We start from the raw sequence: 19051 nt of genomic DNA, 5'->3' as shown, positions 1-19051 counted from the left end.
CAAAGCTTTTCATTTATGGTGTAGATGAAGAATGTTGAATATAAAGTTTATTATACCAAAATGTTGGTATAAATGGTGAATATGCCAAATATTGAATGTACCAAAAGTTTCAAATGTTTTGCAGAGAGACCAAACAGATATGCCTTGAAGAGAGTGCAGCAAGGCTACTCCTTAGAGGTAAGGATAATAAAACTGTCTCACGTAATTTGAACATGTTGCCTAGAAAATAACTTCATGTTCAAGAAGGTAAGAGGATCAGCCAAAAAGAGAAAAACTATCACCAAAATGGATTGACATCCCAGAGACGTGTGGTTTGAATCCACCAGATGCTCTGCTGGAGAAGGAGGGGCAATCTCTTCCTGTACCAGTCAAATTGGATTTGATGGTACACACACACACACACAATTCTTTAATAAAAATAATAAAACAAAATGTATTGACATAAAATCAACTAGTATAATTTAAAAAAAGAAAAAAATGGTTAAAGGAGCTCTGGTGGCCTAGTGGCAGGAAGCTGCACTGCAATCCCAGAGGTGAGCAGTTTGAATCCACCAGATGCTCTGTTGGAGAAGGAGGGACAATCTCCTCCTGTACCAGTCAGATCCGATTTGACGGTACACACACAAAAATAATTTTTTAAAAAAATCAAACCCTAAAAGAAAAATGTGGTTAAAAAAATGGATTGACGTAGTAAGTATAACAATTAGTGAGATTGTGGTGGAGATTATGTGGACGACACAGGATGGGGCAGGGCTCAGATCTGTTGTTCATTAGGTTGCTATGAGTAGTAGCCTATTTGTAGTGCCTGTAAACAACAGTGACATCAAGTTAGTGTCAACCTTAATGCTCATGGTTTCCAACTCTTAGACCAATCATTCATCAAAGTCACAATCACACTTGAAACATCCCCTTCATTTGCATAAAGAAATGATTCAACCTCAAACTTTTCCATGAGGATCTTTTCCCCTCATGACCTGTTCCAGACCATGTGGAACCCTAGATAATAATTTTGTGCTTCTGATCAACGGACAGGCAACTGTGCTGACTGATTCTTTTTTACGGCTACAAACCTTAATCTCAGTCTCCTATATAGTGACACTCAGAGTTTAGAAAAACAAAAATCTAAAAATTGGGGGGGGGGAATTAATGTGTTCCCACATAACAGCAACAAAAGCCCAGGCAAGAACAGTCATGTCATTATATTGAAATGCAAGGAATATGTCAAGACTAGAATTTTTGACATTCCTAGACCTCGCATTCATTGCGTTAGAAAAAATTTACCTTGAGTTGTAGGTCAACACTCAAAGTAGCTTTCTTTCAGTTGCAACTTAAAAATCAACAGCTCAAGAATATCTTAAGTTGTCCCCTTAAAAAATGCTGTTTTAGTTGTGGTTTATGACATGTGATTAGTCTGTTTAAAATGCTGGCAAAAATGGTTAATAAAATGAGAGAAACAGATCAACAGCATATGTTCACCTTAAACCATCTGTCCACAATTTTACCCATGACAAACTGGTTATGAAATAGGGTTTTAATGAGATTATTTCTGTTAGTTCAATAAAGACTACAAAGTTAGATCCTGGAAGGGCCAGGAAAATTACATAAATAATTAACATGATAAAGGCTAAGATGCTGGTTCCCTAGACACAGCTGCCCCTTCTGAAGGAGCCAATTGCTGTTTATTTCCAGGAAGAATCCAATGTCACTTCTCTTTCTGATGTGTCTCAAAGCCCAAAGCTGAAAGTTTATATCTTCATGTTTTTTAAATACTGGTAATGAATCATCTTTTAATGCAGATTTTAAGGCATATAAAGATTCTGCAAGCCCCAAAACATTACATTTCCCTTCAAATCTGTGAGCAATTCTGACAGCTCGAACTCGATGAGGTGGCGTTTAGGAAACAGAAAATCAAAATCTTCTTTAGTAGCTGATTACATTCAGCTCAATAACAGGAATGTGTTAAAGGCTCATGGTTCGTCAGGTTACAAGACTACTTTCCTTTTGTGTGATTCAAAGTTGATTCCAAATCACAGAGACCTCACATAAGAGAACAGAATTTCCCCACTATGTGGTCTTGGTTGTATTCTTTACAGCAGTAGATTGCTAAGTCTTTCTCTAGTGGAATTGTTAGGTAGTACAAATTGTCACTCGTTTTTCATTACCAGCCAAACACTTAAACACTGTGCCACTACAGTTTCTAATAATGCTCCTTGGAGAATGTTATTATATGGGATATTTTTTAAAGCAAGCTAAATAGATTATAAGATAGGATATTACATGAAAGCCAGTACTACTGAGTAGAATGCCCATCAAGAATATAAACAAGAACCTACTAACATTCAGAGAAAAAGAAAGAGCTAAGGAAAGACGAGGAGGAAATGAAATATGAACATTGACTAGGGTGACCTCTCATTGGAATCAATGGTCTGATTTATTCTAAGCCCTGTAAAACACTGTAAGTACATACTGGAGGCATTATTATTATTATTATTACTATTATTAATTATTATTATCTTAATAATAACTGTAGAACTCTCAATGACTCATCTTGGATGGAAATGCTTCCAAGCTTCGAGTAAAAATATTCTTCCAGCAATTTTGGATGGAAGAAATTGTGAAACCACTACACAATAACTACCACAATAATTTTTCTCTTGAGGCCTAAGAGGCATAGATGGAGACTGTGAATTCTATTCAAAGTCATGTGAAAATTACGATCTGGTCACTAGAAGGAAATACAAGGTGAATAGGAGTCTACCTCTAGCAGAGAAAGTAAGAGTCAAATGGTTTGGTAAGTTGAGACTTGAGAGCAGATACCCAGTGTCAGTAGGATAATGAAGTGAAAAATCAGAAACTCAGGTTTCCAAGCCAGACAACATGGTAGACAATTGCAACAGCTCTAGGTTTGGTGGACAATACAGTTCATGATAGAACATCTAATGTTTTAGTGACACTCTGGCTGGAGATACAGTGGAGAAACCAGATAGGAATTCTTAAGAATTCTCCTTCAAGCCGCATTGTTGAATATCAAGCCCATGGCAACTGAAGGCCCAAGTTACTACCATGTTCGTGGATTGAATATATAAATTTATCCTATTTTTATATCTACTTCCTCTTCAAAATGACAGCTCTAAGGACAGACTGAAATAAATTAAACAGAAGAATCTTTTTTAGAAGCACAATATCACTTTTTAAAAAGAGTAACACTGACAAATCTCTTTAGCATTCTTTAACATTAACATTCTAACTTCAGCTTACTCATTTTTATTTGAACAAGAAGTTCCCATGTCAATACGTGTACTCACCCACACAGTTTTCTCATAAGACAGAATATATCCAATGTATGCTTGTGGTTTTACATGAATACACATTGACAAGTGACAGATGATATTTTGCCTCACTTCTCTCCCCCATAGTGACCTATACCTGACATTCATTGAAACCCAGATTTTCCATCAATTACTTCTTTCCTAATAAAATAAGGAGGGGTGCAGAGAAGGAGGGGAGAAGTGAGTGGATCAGATATTTTCTAGTTTATTAGAATATGAAATCATCACCAGCTAATCAAGGTGTTGGTAACTATAGTCATGAGATTATGCAAAACAATATCCATCCAATTTAAAATCCATATAATGCCTTGACAGGTGTTTTTCACTGTGATAGCCTTTAACGCAACTTTGCTTGCTGAAACGGAAAAAGACCTGAAATACTTGCTGCAAAAGGTCAAGGACTGTAGTGTTCAATATGAATTGAAGCCTAACATCAAGAAGACAAAGATTCTCACCACTGAGCCAATTGGCAGTACCATAATAGAAGGAGAAGAGTTGGTTATAGCTTGCTTAGATCCACAATCAACACTCTTAACACCAGCAGTCAGAAAATCAAAAGACAAATTGCGTTGGGAATATCTGCTGTCCTGAACCTCTCCAGAGTGCTGAAAAGCAACAGTGAAAGTCTAGATACAAAGGTGTACCCTAATCCAGGCTATGGTCTTCTCAATTACTTGTTATGCTTCAGAGAGTTGGACAACGACCAAAGATGACAGTGAAAGAATAGATGCCTTTGAGTTGTGGTGCTGGAGAAGAGTCTTGAACATATCATGGACTGCCAAGAAAACAAATTGGTCTATCTTGGAGAGGGTGAAACAAAGTCTGTCCTTGGAAGCTAGGATTTTGAAGCTCTGCCTCACTTTCTATGGGCACATGGCCAGGAAAGATTGGTTCCGGAGAAGGACATCATGCTTCCATGCTTCCAAATAGCATGCCTCCAGAAACTCTATGAACTTTGATAAATGCCAATAGTTGTAGGTAGGCTTCAGACCTTTTGTTCATAGGGTCCCTATGAGTCATGCTTGACTTGCAGGCAGTCAACAACAACAAAAACCCTTAACAGAAGACTTTATCAAGAACTCAATAATAATCCCCGGGTTTTTTGGGTTGTTTTTTTTCCCCAAACTTAATTTATGTGTCTTTGGGAGAGGAAAGGAAGAGCCTCTCAATATATTGATAGGATGTCGCACTCAGGGATGAGTGTCCACAACTCTGCCATTATGCGTAAAAAGACCTGGCACATGCAAAAATGTTTTCTAGGTTTTGAGAAACTAAAGAGAAATATCATTTCAAAAGACAATTCCTTTTGTTCCAAAAAGAACAGGTGAATATTTTCATTAAGAACTATAATATAAAGAATGTAAAATCGTGGGACATTCTCAGAACTAGGGCACCATTGTGGTGTAGTGCTTTATATGTGCTGCTAACTGGAAGTTTTGTGGTTCAAATCGACTAGATTTGCAGAAGAAAGATGAGAAATCTCCTCCTGTAAAGACCTGTACCCTAGGAAATTAGATGGAAGGTTCTAGAAACTGGAACTGACTCAACAACAATAAGTTAGATCCCCCCCCCCCAGTGGGTCACAAAATAATGAAGTTGGAGAAGGTGATTCTGAAGGAAGGTTTCTGGGAGAAGAAGGTATGTTTCCAAAGTGAATCCTTCCAGGAAGGTTTTCATTTTCAGGATGCAGTCATTTGTAGGAGTTGTGCGTTAAGCTGGAACCACCTCACTGCTGACCACCAAGCGGGTTTTCACGCTGGTGGAGACTGTCCATTCTTCCCTCTCAGGACAGCTGCTGGACTCGAACCACATGCCTTTGTCATTTCACTGTAGCTTCTTATGACTAGGCCACCAGAACTCCCCGAAAATGTTGGTTTTAAAAATAATTTCCACGTCTTTGGTTTTTATCATCCTCCTTTTTTTTGTTTTCGCTGATCTTGGTAATTTTTAGGGATTCCATTTCTGGCACTACTGCAGGATTATTATCCTGACACTTAAAAGCACCACAATTCTCTTGTTCACAGAATAAGAACAGAGTCTACAAGGGGGCTGATCTAACTGACAATACGTCTCAAGATGACTACACAGAAGGACCAAGAGGGTGTCTTCTGAATAAGCTTATTAATAATTCCATGCGGCCAGTTTTGAAAGGTCAAGAGAGAGAATTTAAGCTTTTCTTTCCTCAAATAATCTATCCAATTGAGGCCAGGGGGATGGGAGGGGAGGCACTGCATTACTCCTCTTGAATATGTCTTTTGTTATAAGTTTCCTTTATTTTTACATTTTTGAAAATTTTATGGTTACATATGCACAAATGCTCTGTCCTCACTGATTCACTGCCATATGAGTTATTACAATATTATTGTCAAAGTGAAATCATACATGAAGCAAAGTAATATGTTCCGTCAATACCCACAAACAGACTCTCAGTTCCATATGGACAGAGACTACTTTACAACTGGGTTTACCATGAAAATCTTCTTGCATCAGTTGATACGACATATTCCACAAAACCCAATATTCTACATCCTCTTTTGGTCAGTGGTTACAGGAGGCTTGAAATGTTGGGAGGAGCTATCTTTTCCCATCAAGAGGAAAAAAGGCTAGAGAAAATCAAAGATACATAGAAACAAATAATTCAAAGAACTAATGGATCATACAAATTTTAGTCTCCACTATCCTGAGACCACAAGTACTAGAGGCTATCCAGCTACCACTAACTGTACTATTAGTCTGAAGGTATACAGTTCAAATTCACCAGCCTCTCCATGGGAGAAAGATGGACAATCTCCTCGCATGTGGTTTGCTGCCTCAGAAAACCCACTGGAGGGTCAGCTATGAGTCAGTTCAATAACAACAAAAAATTCAATAACAACGAAAAAAAAGATCACAGTAGAAAGTCCTGGACAGATATGAAGAGAAGTATGGAGCAAAAATGTAATCATAAAAATGACTAGGCTTACTGTCCTAACACAGACAACTGGTACACTCCCAAGACTATGACTCTCTCCTTATGGCTTGACTTTGAACCAAACAATAGATAGGTCTATAAAATGAATACAAACACCAGGGAGGCACTCCATCCTTAGAATAAGCAAGCATACGATACCAAAGGGATCTTTGCCCAGGAGAATGCTCAGGAGGCAGGAAGGGATGGGGCACAAGTATAAATGGGAGCAGGAATGACAGGGAGAATGTGGGAAGGGGCTGTGACAGTGCAGGAGCTGTTCTATCAGAAGACGAAAACCTCCATGAAAGAACGAGTAGAAAACCAATGTGCTCTGTAAACTTTCACTTGACCAATAGAAACATTAAAAGAAGATAAATTTTCTTACAATGGAAATTTCTGCTGTTGTCCCCAATTACTTCTAAATGATATGCATAATTAGGATTCTGAAGCATCCCTGATTCAAGTTTTAATGGATTTACTCTTATTTCTAATACTGGCTAGCTGGGTTTTAAAATTTTTCCCTCACACTTGTTTCATGGATGTCTTGTGATTTCCTTAAACTAGTATTGTTGTTGTTGTTTAAGTGCCATCGAGTCATAGACAACTCATAATCACCCTATGAAGGAAAGACTTCAGCACTGTTCATAGAGATTCCGGAAGCAAGACATTTCGGAAGTGGATGCCACTCCTTCCAAGCTTGTTTTAACCGGGAAGCTCCACCAAACACTGTCCACCATGGGCAATCATTATTGCATTTGTCACATTAGTGTCACCGTGTTTAACATCACAGAAACTGTGAGTTACCAATGTACAGCAAATGGACAGAGCAGTGCTATACCATGTAGAAGAATGTTTGGCAAAAAACAATTTAAATCAGGCCTGAGGGCCGCAGATTAAAATCACCCACCTTGGACTTGTTAGCATAACTTTCTGTCCACCAGGCCAACATAGCTCTCACTATTAAACTAGTATTAGGTTTGGTTTTTTAAATGCATGATATCTAGGATTATTTATCAATAAAACGTTAAGAGAGATTAAAAGTGCAACAATGAATGAATGGAAATCCAAGTCTCCGTAAATTTTTACTGAAATTAATAATAAAATTAAATAAAATTTTAAAAACCCAAAAAAGAAAGAAAGGTTAAAACTATTACCACTTTACAGTATCCTACACCCAAACCCACAACATGAATCAGAATTTCCTTTCTGGAAGTTGGGCTGGTTTATTTCCTTACTGCTTTCTTTGGAAAGGTCATGGAGAAGGAAACAAGAAAGGTCCTTACAGAAGACTTTAAATTTTTCAAGAAGACAAAAGTCAACTTCATTGATCATCTTTAAGAGTCCAAGTGAAAATAAAGATGGAAAAAGTGGATAGCATTTATCAACAGAATGTAATAAAGAAGCTTAGAAAAAGAGGTCTAAGGAGTAACGAGAGCCAACACCACAATGCTTGAAAGGAAAATGGGCTGCACAGAATGAAAGATAGTGTACACACAAACCATCCTCAAAATTGGCCTATGAAGAAGAGTTGAAGCCTCGGGATCGACAATGGAGGGAAGACAATGGCAGCTAGAACACAAGCAAAACTACTACTTGAGTACTGTGCTAAGCATCCTGTATGTGGTTTAAATTTAATCTTTAAGTCACTTCCATGGGACATATGTAATTACGATCTTCCTATCAGGGAAATATGAAAAGTTTTCTATGTGTTTTTAATTGCAATTTATTTCTGCTAAGCACAGAGTCTAAAGTAACACCACCCTAAGTATTATCTTGCAGACACTTGTCTGGCCCAGAGCTGACATCGTTAACCAGTATACTCTTCTGCCTTAATATATAGTAATACTCATGTTTGGAAGATCCACAATTTGATCTATGCTTTTGTTTCTCATATTCTATGCAACTTCTCATGAATCACTTAACTTTCCTGAGCCCGTTACCAATGGATGCAATGCACTTATCCATAGATATTTGTTAAAGTGGAAGAAGCTTGCAAAATGCTGTTGCCCAAACTTCCTACTAATCACCAATAGCTTTAAAATGTGGAACCATTTCCTTCATTCTTCAAAGGCAACAAATAAAAGTGTCAAAATCTCTGGGTGATTACTCTTTCCCCCACCCCTTTACAGAAGGAAAGGGAAAACAGAAACTCAGATAAAGGAAGCGATTCTAATAGTGATAGAGTGTTCTGTGGGGATCTGGCTGGAAACACTTAAGTCAAACTTGATGAAGTTCTGGAAAATGCACCTTGAGAAGCAATTGCTCTGACAGTAAAAAGGGGAAAGGACATAATTGGGGTCCTCGGGGCTCTGGAGTGATATAATCCTGGCTGCAATGGGACAGGAAGATGAAGAGCCCAGGGTCCTCAGAAAGCCTTTGTGAGAGCTGCTGAAGGAAAGGGCACATCCTAAGGGTCCTAAGAGGTGAGAATTCAGTTCCTTTTGTTTGATACTCAGAGATCAGTCAGCTCTCTCTGGAGAATCATTAGTCCAAACTGGAAAACGGCATCGCCAGGCAGCTTTATATCACTAGTCTTCCTCTCTTCTGACGGTTACGTGACAGGATATGCTGTGTTTATTTCATTTCATGAATGAAATGTGACTTAATCCATTGATAGTCATTTTCTAACTATGGTACAAAGTGTCTTCTCAGAGCAGGACGTCTGCTGTCATGATGGATTCCACAGACTCACAGACAAGCCCCATCACTAGAAGTATGTCCCTCCTTTTCTCATGCCAGTTTTTGACACAAATTTTTGGTTTTGCAGTATGTCTTGGTGAATACATCTTTGACCCCGAAAAATGTCACTGAGTCCCCAGTCCTTCCCTTCATGGCAGCATTTGTATTTACTCCAACTCAGAGAAGCTTCATGTATAACAGAATGAAGTATGACCCGGCTCTGCACCTTCTTAATTTGCCAGCACATTCAAGTTCATCATTGTAGTTTTTGTTCTAGACCATGTCATGAAGGGTGTTCCTCACCCTCACTAGCCCTCTACTTCACCAAACATCATGTATCCTTCCAGAAATTGGCCCTTCCTGCTGATGAACCTAGAGTCCGACAAAGTTCTATCGTACTGCAAAAGGCTTTCATTGGCTAATTTTTGGACGTACATCATTAGGCATTGCTCCTGCCATGCCTATCAGTGGACTTGAACTTCTACACTTATAGATTATAATCAAGTCCATGAATCATTTCAAAACACAAATATAACCAAGATGGAAAGTAAAGTCTAAATTCTCCTTATTGACAAGAAGAGAATGATGATATAATCTTATAGCTTCTGGGGACCAAGCTAGGATAAGGTAGTCGAGAGAATGTGGAAATTAAAAAGGCAGTGAGCAGTGTACACAGCAAGGACTCACACAGACGGTCCCTCCCTGGGCAAACAAAACAAAGCATCAGGGTAAAGAATCAGAATGAGAGAAACTCTCATCTACACAAAGGACATGAAAATGTCCATCGAATTGGGTTGTTGTGATAGTGAGAGTTCTGTAACAGAGGCCAAAATGATCTGACACGCTGCCTGGGGTTTAATAAGATTTTAATAAGCCAGAGATCTCCTATTCTCATGGTATTTTTCAAGTCAAATATTATTTTATGCATCAGATTTTGAGATTAACAAGACATCTTTTCTTCAGTGAACATTACATAATAATGTTGTTGTTGTTGTGTACTATCGAGTCAGAACTGTTTGATAGTTGACCCTCTGGCAGGTTTTCAGAAGCAGTTAATCACACTGGAAGAGATTGCCCATCATTCTTACATAGAGCAGTTGGTGGCCTTGAAACATGCACCTTCAGGATTGCAGCAGCAGCTTCTTGCTATTAGGCCATCAGAGCTCCCTTGTATAATAATATTCTTTTTATAATATATTTCACTGCTACCCCAAAAGCTATGCCTTTCTGGAAATTCAAGTGCACCAGGAGAGAGATGGGTGGTCTCCTTCTGTACAACTCATGGCTTCAGAAACCGAGGGAAGGCTGTGAGTCAGCTCCAGTCTACAGCAATGACTTTGACCTTTTGACTCTTAAAGCATATAAACTCAGAATATAGGTCTTATAATCCTTTTCTTTGTATGGTATTTTCCTTTCAACTTCATATTTCATTAGGTACTTTATTTCTGTTTTAACTTTAATGAGGTTTTTAAATTCCTGAGTTAATTTCATTTTTAAATTACATACCTGACTAGGGATGATAGAAAGAGAATTGATGCCTTTGAGCTGTGGTGCTGGAGAAGAGCATTGAATATACATCGGACTGCTAGGAAAATGAACAAGTTCATGCTGGAGAGGGTAAAACTGGACTACTTCTTGGAGTCAAGGATTCTGAAGCTTTGTCTGACATACTTTGGGCATGTTGCAAGGAGGGACCAGTCCTTGGAGAGGGACATCATGCTTGGGAGGGTGGAGAGACAGCATAAGAGAGGAAGTCTCTACTCTCAATGAGATGGATTGATTCAATGATTGGGGTAATGGGAGTAGATGTATCAGAAACAATGAGGCTGGCACAGGATAGAACGGCGTTTAGGACTCTTGTACATAGGGTTGCTATGAGTAACAAGCGACTTGATGGCACATGACAACAACACATCTAAAATCACTACTGTAGAATCAAGATGGTCTCAGAAGTCTGGTCTGTGACCACCTACGTCAGTCCAATAGTTCCAGAAGGAAGCTCCAAATGTATAAGATAAAAACCAAATATTTAATAAATAAGTGAGCACTCTGTAGCATGGAAATAGTAGTCAAGAGATAAAATTGTATTGGGCAAATCTACTACAAAAGACTTTAGAATGTTAAAAAGTCAAGATTCACATTAAGCACTAAGTCTTCAACCATTTCATATACATGTGAAGGTGGACAGTGAATAAGGAAGACTAGGAAGAATTGGTGCCTTTGGAGTCTAGTGTTGGCCAGAAACATTATGTATGCCACAGATGCCCAAAAGATGAAACAAATCTATCTTGAAGAAGTACAACCAGAATACCTCTAATACCTCTAACAAGTGGGGAAGACACGTCCCTGTAAAACGTTACATGGGCTCTGGATAAGTTATCAGGAGGGACCAGCCCCTGGGGAAGGATATTCTACTTGGGAAATACAGAGTCAGAAAAAAAGAAGAATCTCAAATCACTAGACTGATCCGGTGACCATAACAATGAGCTCAATTATAACAATGATTGTCAGGACGCCAGGATCAGGCAGTGTTTCATTCCACTGTGCACTGAGACACTATGTACGAACCAATTGGACAATACTTAACACAACAAAAAATATGGCCTCTACCTACATTTCTAGCCCCATCTTTTTCCACATCCCGCTTCAGTGACACAACTCTAAATCTACTCGTGAACTACCTAGTTTCTGTAAGCTTTCATCTCTGATTTGTATAAGTTGTCTTTGTGTATTGTCTCCTGCGTTATAGGGAGCTTTGGGAGTTTAGTGGAAAGGAACTGCACTACTAATAAAAAGGTACAAGTTTCCAATCTACCAGCTGTTCATGGGAGAAAGATGGACCACTTCTGTATGATTCGTAGCCTCTGAAAAACAGAATGGATGGTCAGCTATGGATGGGATTCTACTCTCTAGTATACAGCAACAACATCTTGAAATTCAGTTCATACATTGCCATGCCTTAAAGTGCTCAGGTATTCAACTCCCATTCAGCACAAGTCTATAGGTTCGTCATAACATTTACTTTACTGTTCTGTGAAGGACCAGATGGCCCTAAAGCTAAAGCCTATTGATCATATACTGATAACATATGATCAAGACATATGTGCTCAATATCTAAATTCAGGAAGAAAATGCAATGTCTCTTATAGCCACTTGGTCCTACCATGTCCAGAAAAGCACTCTAGGAACTAGGGGTATTTTAATCAGGGCCCTGACATGAACAAGATGGTACAAACAAATGTAGTTATGGAGAAGACTTGAAAGGGGAAACTTTTTACTAAGGTAGAGGTGGGGATAAAAGCAACTCCCCATTGGGTGGTAGTAAAATGTAGGATAGCAATCGTGGGGTCCATAAAGCCAGCACTTGACTTGGACAAAGTTAGATGTGAGAGATTCCTCACAGAGCCTGTGGTTTTAGATGGAGGAAAGACAATCACATTCAACCTGCTGTTAGGAAAAGAGATAAACAGCTGACTCCCCTTTCCTCTTCCCTCTGTATTCCTGCAAATAGAGCCATTGGTAGAATCTAATTGCTGTAGTATATAAAGTTCAGCCTCTTGAGAAGTTTAGCATAGTAATGGAATAGAAGGACAAAGAGACGCTGTGTTTTCACATGTAGCATAGCATGTACGTAATAAAACACACAAACAAATGGATGACCCTGGAGGACATTATGATGAGTGAAATATCTCGGTCACAAAAGGACAAATATTGTATAATGTCACTGTTATAAAACAGGACTGACATCAGGGTTGAGGGGAAACTAAGAAAAGAGGGGATAAATAATGAACACTGCATTGAAACAGATAAGGGAAAGAACTGTTTAAAAGGAATATATGATTAGGTATTATTTGCATGACAACTGTCTGGAATAAGAGGTGCATAGCAAAGTGGACTGGGGGTGAGGGGAGGAAGGAAATTGTGCAACATTGGAAGAATCTTTTTAAGGAAAAAAAAAAGTGGTGAGGGGGTAGGGAGGAAGATGTGCAACAAAAAATGAAAGGAAATCCAAGTTTTCTGTAAACTTCCATTATGGTATTAATTAAAAAATTTTAAGAAGGAATTTAGTAACCTAATATGGAAGGTTGGTTGCAAAGCTTGCTGAATAGATATTATTTGGGGCAGATAACATTAAATTCAAACTCTCTTTTCTGTCCAGCAGAGACAGGTGATATCCTGTTACATATGTTGGGAATCAAATTAAGATAAGGTAGTTGTGAGAGGTTGGAAATCAGAAGCACAGCAAACAATAAACAATAAGTATCGATACAAGCACCATAAGAGTAAGACTGGTGATTTTCGTGAAGATTACAGCCTAAAAAACAAAACACTAAAGGAAGTTCTACTCTGACACATGGAGTGGCTATCAATCAACATTGACATAATAGGCATAATAACCATATTGTGTCTCAGAATATAGAAGTAGACAGAATTGTAAAAACTATAAAAAAGCAATGATAGACCTAGCTATTCCACTACTTAGGATATGTTGTTGTTAAGTGCTGTCGAGTCATAGGCGACCCTATGACCGAAAGTCCACAACACTTTTATGACTTTCATCCTCTCTCCAGGTTCATAGGGTTTCCAGAGGCAAGCTATTACGGAACTGGATGCCACTCCTGCTTCCAAGCTTGGTTTAATCGGGAAGCGCTACCAAACACTGTCCATCATGGGTAACCATTAACACATTTGACACACCAGTGTCACAGTGTTCAGCTTCACACTTGGGATTCATTTGAGATATACCCTGAGAAAATGAGAACTGTGGCTCAAACAGAAATTTGTACACCAATGTTCATAGCAGCATTATTCACCATCACAAGAACATAGAAACAGCCCAGATTTCCAACCATAATAGAATTAATTGAAAAATTATGGAACATTCACACAATAGAATATTATGCAGCATGTAGGAGCAATGATTTTATAAATTATTACCTATCTTTGGAGGGACTGGAGATTATGCTGAATGAACTCAGTCCCACAAGGATAAATATTGTATAAAACCATTATTGTAGAATAAGTGTAAGGATCCAAAGGGGGCAGGGAAGCAGAGGGATGAGGCTGTGCAGAGGGAGGTGGGATTAATCATGGGGTTCTACAATTTGATGGGGAGGTGAGAGAAATTGGAAGAATCTGTTCTGGAAAACAATGTATTTGAATTTTGCAAATAAACTAGGATAAGAATATTTTTTTAAAAAATTTTTTAATTTTATTTTTTAAATAATTTTAATGAACATTTACAGAGAATTTGGATTTCCATTCATTCATTGCTGCACTTCTCTAGGATAATAATAATTTTTAAAAAATCAATAAGACACAAACCTCTAATTGAATCAAAGAAACACAAACTCACTTGCTATCAAATCAGTTCCAACTCTCAAACTGTAAATAATAAAAGGAGAAAATATCCGATCTTTCTTCTGAGGAGCAACTGGTGGATTCCAACCACTGAAGATTCAGTCTTCTGATTAGCAAGGGGATCAAATACTGAAGATCTGTGAGGTCGATCTGTGCCAGCCACTGTGGCAGGAAGGAGGGTGGGAAGGGGAATAATTACTCAATTAGTTCATATGATCTCTCCTTTTCTCTCCGCCTTTCTATCATCTATCCAGCTCTATAAATAGAGGTATTTGTACATGACATAATAGTGTTCTGAATTATGCTGATTTAAATGAAACTGGAGGGTTGAATGAGAGAAACAGAAAGATGTATGGGATAAAGGGATGTGTAAAGGGACAAAGGCTATAGGTATGCTATCTCTTACCTTGTGCTCAGGTGACATTACACACCTCAATTACTTGGAGACTTTGTCTTTGGAAATCCTAGGCTTCTAATCCCATTTTTCTAACCATTGTCTTAAAGCTGGTGGGATTTTAAATATAGATATCATGAGATTCCACTGCCCATTTTTTTTAAGTTGTAAAATGCCTCCTACACTCCTTTCCCCCCCTTCTGTTCCTTATCACCTCCCAGCTTCTCAGTTAACTTTGGCATGCCAACTTGTTCCTGCCCAATGAGTCAGCTCAGGGAAGCTGAAGAATGTCAATGTTGCAAGTATTACATTTATTTGCAATTCCATCTCTTATCTCAAAAAATTCATCTAAATGTTACAGTCTACCCTGCAATAGAGTGTTTTTCTTTTACTATGTCATCCAGGCTGTTAAGTACAATCAGTAATGGAGAAATACAGTCCATTTTTGCCATCTGCATTTGGACCTCCTGGGTACATTGCTTTCAATACATAGATCCAACACGAAGGATGTACTTATTAACTCACATAGAAACAAGCCTAGGGGAACTGCTGGTTAGAAATCCAGCCTACTGGGCCAGTATCAATACCATAGTCACTAAAATGCTGTTTTCCTGAATCTTTTGCCAAATACTAGAAATTTTCCAAGAGGAACCAGCAATCACAATTTTCCAAGAAGTTACTCCCATAATGCATTTCAAATTGCTATCTTGTCCATGGCAAATGTAGTGTCTGTTTGGTTTCCATTGAGCTGACATTTTTCAGGTGAAAAGACCTTTTTTTAAATTTTTGTATTGATTTGTATATAATCATTCATATACAGTAGTTTTATACATGTACTTTGTGTTTTATACAATCTTTCATATGTTGTTGTTGTTGTTGTTATGTGCTGTCGAGTCACTCGCAACTCATAGCGACCCTATGTACAACAGCTGTAAACTCTGCTCTGTACTGTGCCAATCGCACTGCCTCTGACACTCCCATCCCGATTACCCCAGTCACTGAATCAATCCACCTCATAGGGGGCCTTCTCCTCCTGCCCTGTCCCTCCACCCTCTCCAAGGACCTGTCCCTCCTTGCATCATGTCCAAAGTATGTTAGACAGAGCCTTAGAATCCTCGCCTCCAAGGAGCAGCCCGGTTTGACTGTTTCCAGGATGAATCTTTTTGTTTTCCTAGCAGTTCTTGGTACCTTCAATACACTTCTCCAGCAACACAGCTCAAAGGCATCAATTCTCCTTCTATCCTCCTTAGTCTTTGTCCAACTCTGATGCATAATAAGTGATAGCAAAGATCATGGCCTGTATCAGACGCACCTCCGTCTCCAAAGAGACACCATTACTCTTCAGTACTTTGGAGAGGTCCCTAATAGCAGACCTTCCCATGGCAGCACGTCATCTAATTTCCTGGCTACTGGTGCTGAGAGTGTTGACTGTGGAGCCAAGCAAATTGAAGCTGTGAACAATCTCAAGCTCTTCACCATCCATCCTGATGCTGCCAATTGGCCCAGTGGTGAGAATCTTTGTCTTCTTGATATTGAGCCTCAATCCATATTGGAGGCTGCGGTCCTTGACCCTCTGCAGCAAGTGCTTCAGGTCCTCCTCAGTTTCAGCAAGCAGGGTTGTATCATCTGCATATCACAGATTGTTCATAGATCTTCCACCAGTCATGACCCCACATTTCTCCTCATAGAGCCCAGCCTCCCGGATAATCTGTTCTGCATACAGGTTGAAAAGGTATGGAGACAAGACACATACCTGGCGTACGCCCTTCCCAATTTTGAACCATGCAGCGTTTCCTTGCTCTGTTCTGACGACTGTCTCTTGGTCCCAGTAGAGGTTTCTCATTAGCACGATCAAGTGTTCTAGTATTCCCATTTTTCTCAGAGTCAGCCACAGTTTGTTATGAGCCACACAGTCAAATGCCTTTGCATAGTCAATGAAACACAGATAGACATTCTTCTGGTATTCCCTGCTTTCAGCTAAGATCCATCTAACATCAGCTACAATATCCCTAGTACCACGACCCCTTCTAAGCCCAGTCTGGACTTCTGGAAGTTCTCTGCTGATGTGTTGTTCCAGTCGTTTTTGGATGATCTTCAGTAGATTAATATTATGGACACTGGTGTACAAGTTTCTGTCTGAACCTCAATTCTCATTTTCTTGGGGTTTATTTCAAGCAATGGAATAGCTGGGTCATATGGAATGTCTATGTTCAGCTTTTTGAGCAAGAACCATACTGCCTTCCAGAGTGGTCGTACTGCTGTACAATACCACCAACAATATAAAAAAAGTTCCTATCTCGCCACATCCTCTCCAACATTTATTACTTGCTGTCCTGTTAAACTTTGCCACTGCTACTGGAGTCAGATGGTATCTCATCGTGGTTTTGACTTTCCCCTTTCTTATTGCCAGTGATTTGGAGAGTTCCTTCATATGTCTATTGGCCATTCGAATATCTTCCTCTGTGAAAATTCTTTCCATGTTTTTTGTCCATTTTGTAGTTGGGTTATCAGTCTTTTTCTTGTGGAGACTCAGGAGTATTCTGTAAACTTTCATTATGAGACTCTAGTCTGAGATGGTATTGCCAAATGTTTTTTTACAGTCAGTCGGTCTTCTTTTCACCCTGTTGGAAAAAGTCTTTTTATGAACACAAGGATTTCATCTTTAGAAGGTCCCATTCATCAGTTTTATCCTGTTCAGATTGCACATTTCCAGTTGTATTTGGCAGTCTCTTTATCCCATAGACTCAGGCTTCTAAGCGTGATCTCATTTTGTCTCTTATGAACTGTATGGTTTTGGGCTTTACTCCCAAGTCTCTTATCTATCTTGAGTTGATTTTTGTGTATGGTGTGAGATGTGGATCCTGTTTCAGCTTTCTGCAGGTAGTAGTGCAGTTTTGCTAGCACCATTTGTACAAGAGGCTATCATTTCCCATTTGATAAGGTTTTTTTTTCTTATCTAATATCAGTTGACCATAGGTAGCTGGGTTTATTTCTGGGTTCTCAATTCTGTTCCATTGATCTGTGTATCTGCCATTGTACCAGTACCATGCTGGTTTAGTTACCACTGCTGTGTAGTAGGTTTTGAAGTCAGGGAGTTCTATACCTCTCACTTCATTTTTACTTTTCCAAAGTGTTTTGCTTATTTGAGGTCTCTTATCTCTCCAGATAAACTTGGCAATTTCCCTTGCTATCTCCTTGAAAAATGTATTTGGTATCTGTATTGGTGTCACATTGAATATGTAGATTGCTTTTAGTAGGATTATCATTTTCACAATACTGAGTCTTCCTATCCATGACCAGTGCACATTTTTCCATAGAAGGGTGCTAAAGTGACACATTTTACCTGGTTATCTGACTGTGCCATCAAATACTAGAGAAAGTAATGTTATTCGGGCTGCAGAAAAGAATACCTCTGTGTTCATTTATTCTTCTGACCCACAACTCTGATTCAGCTCTCTGGAAGGAATGCCTCTGACCCTTGCTCTCTGTCCCCTTGTTCTGGCTGCAGGAATGTTCCCTCTGCCCTTAAGCCCCATGACCATGTCTGATTTGATGTTAGAAAACATGCCTTCCTTTTTGGCTATCTGGGATAGCCTTTGAAACGTGACACTTTTACCTCAAAGGTAAGATTGTTTTCCTTCTTAAACAGAAAAAGGACTTTTGAGACTAGCAGTGTGGTTTCTTAACTATACAACCACTTCAAAAACTTAGTGGGGTTCTTTGAAAGGAAGAGTTCTCAAAAGGAACGTCTTTCTCTCTTCTCCACCTCCTTTTCTCTCTTTCAGCCCCTCTCCTTCTTTCTCTCTCAACTTAATGACCACTGCTTTGAAGAGTAGCCACCACTACTCATCATCTGATCTTTGCCCCCTATCCTTATTCTCAACAGAGAAATTTATGAGATCTTTTTCTTCAATGGCTTCTACATCTCATTCTTTAACTATTTGAGTTCCTCTTAAACAGCTGCTCCACTGAAGAAGGATGGGCAGTCTCCTTCCATGCGATTAACTGCCTCTGGAAAAGGTGAACATCAGATATGGGTCAGTTCTGACTTCATGGTACACAACAAAAGCAACAGCACAGCAGGCAATTCTTTCAGCAGTACATGGGATATGCAGTATTATTCTCCAACACTGTAACACCAATTCTTCTGCTATCTTCATTCATTGTCTGGGTCTCACAGGCATAGACAGTGGCTGAAAAGATCATGACCTGAATCAGGCACACGTTAGTCCTCAAACTGACATCCCAGAACAACAGCTACGTGTTAGAGAAAGTGTAGCCAGGGTGTTCTTTGAAGGCAAAGATGACAAAGCTTCTTTTATGTGAGCACACTTTGAG

This window comes from Elephantulus edwardii, unplaced genomic scaffold (assembly GCF_000299155.1).
Source record: "Elephantulus edwardii isolate Elephantulus edwardi_28Jun2011 unplaced genomic scaffold, EleEdw1.0 scaffold00003, whole genome shotgun sequence".
Taxonomy (NCBI): Eukaryota; Metazoa; Chordata; class Mammalia; order Macroscelidea; family Macroscelididae; genus Elephantulus; species Elephantulus edwardii.
This window is presented reverse-complemented; position numbering follows the sequence as displayed.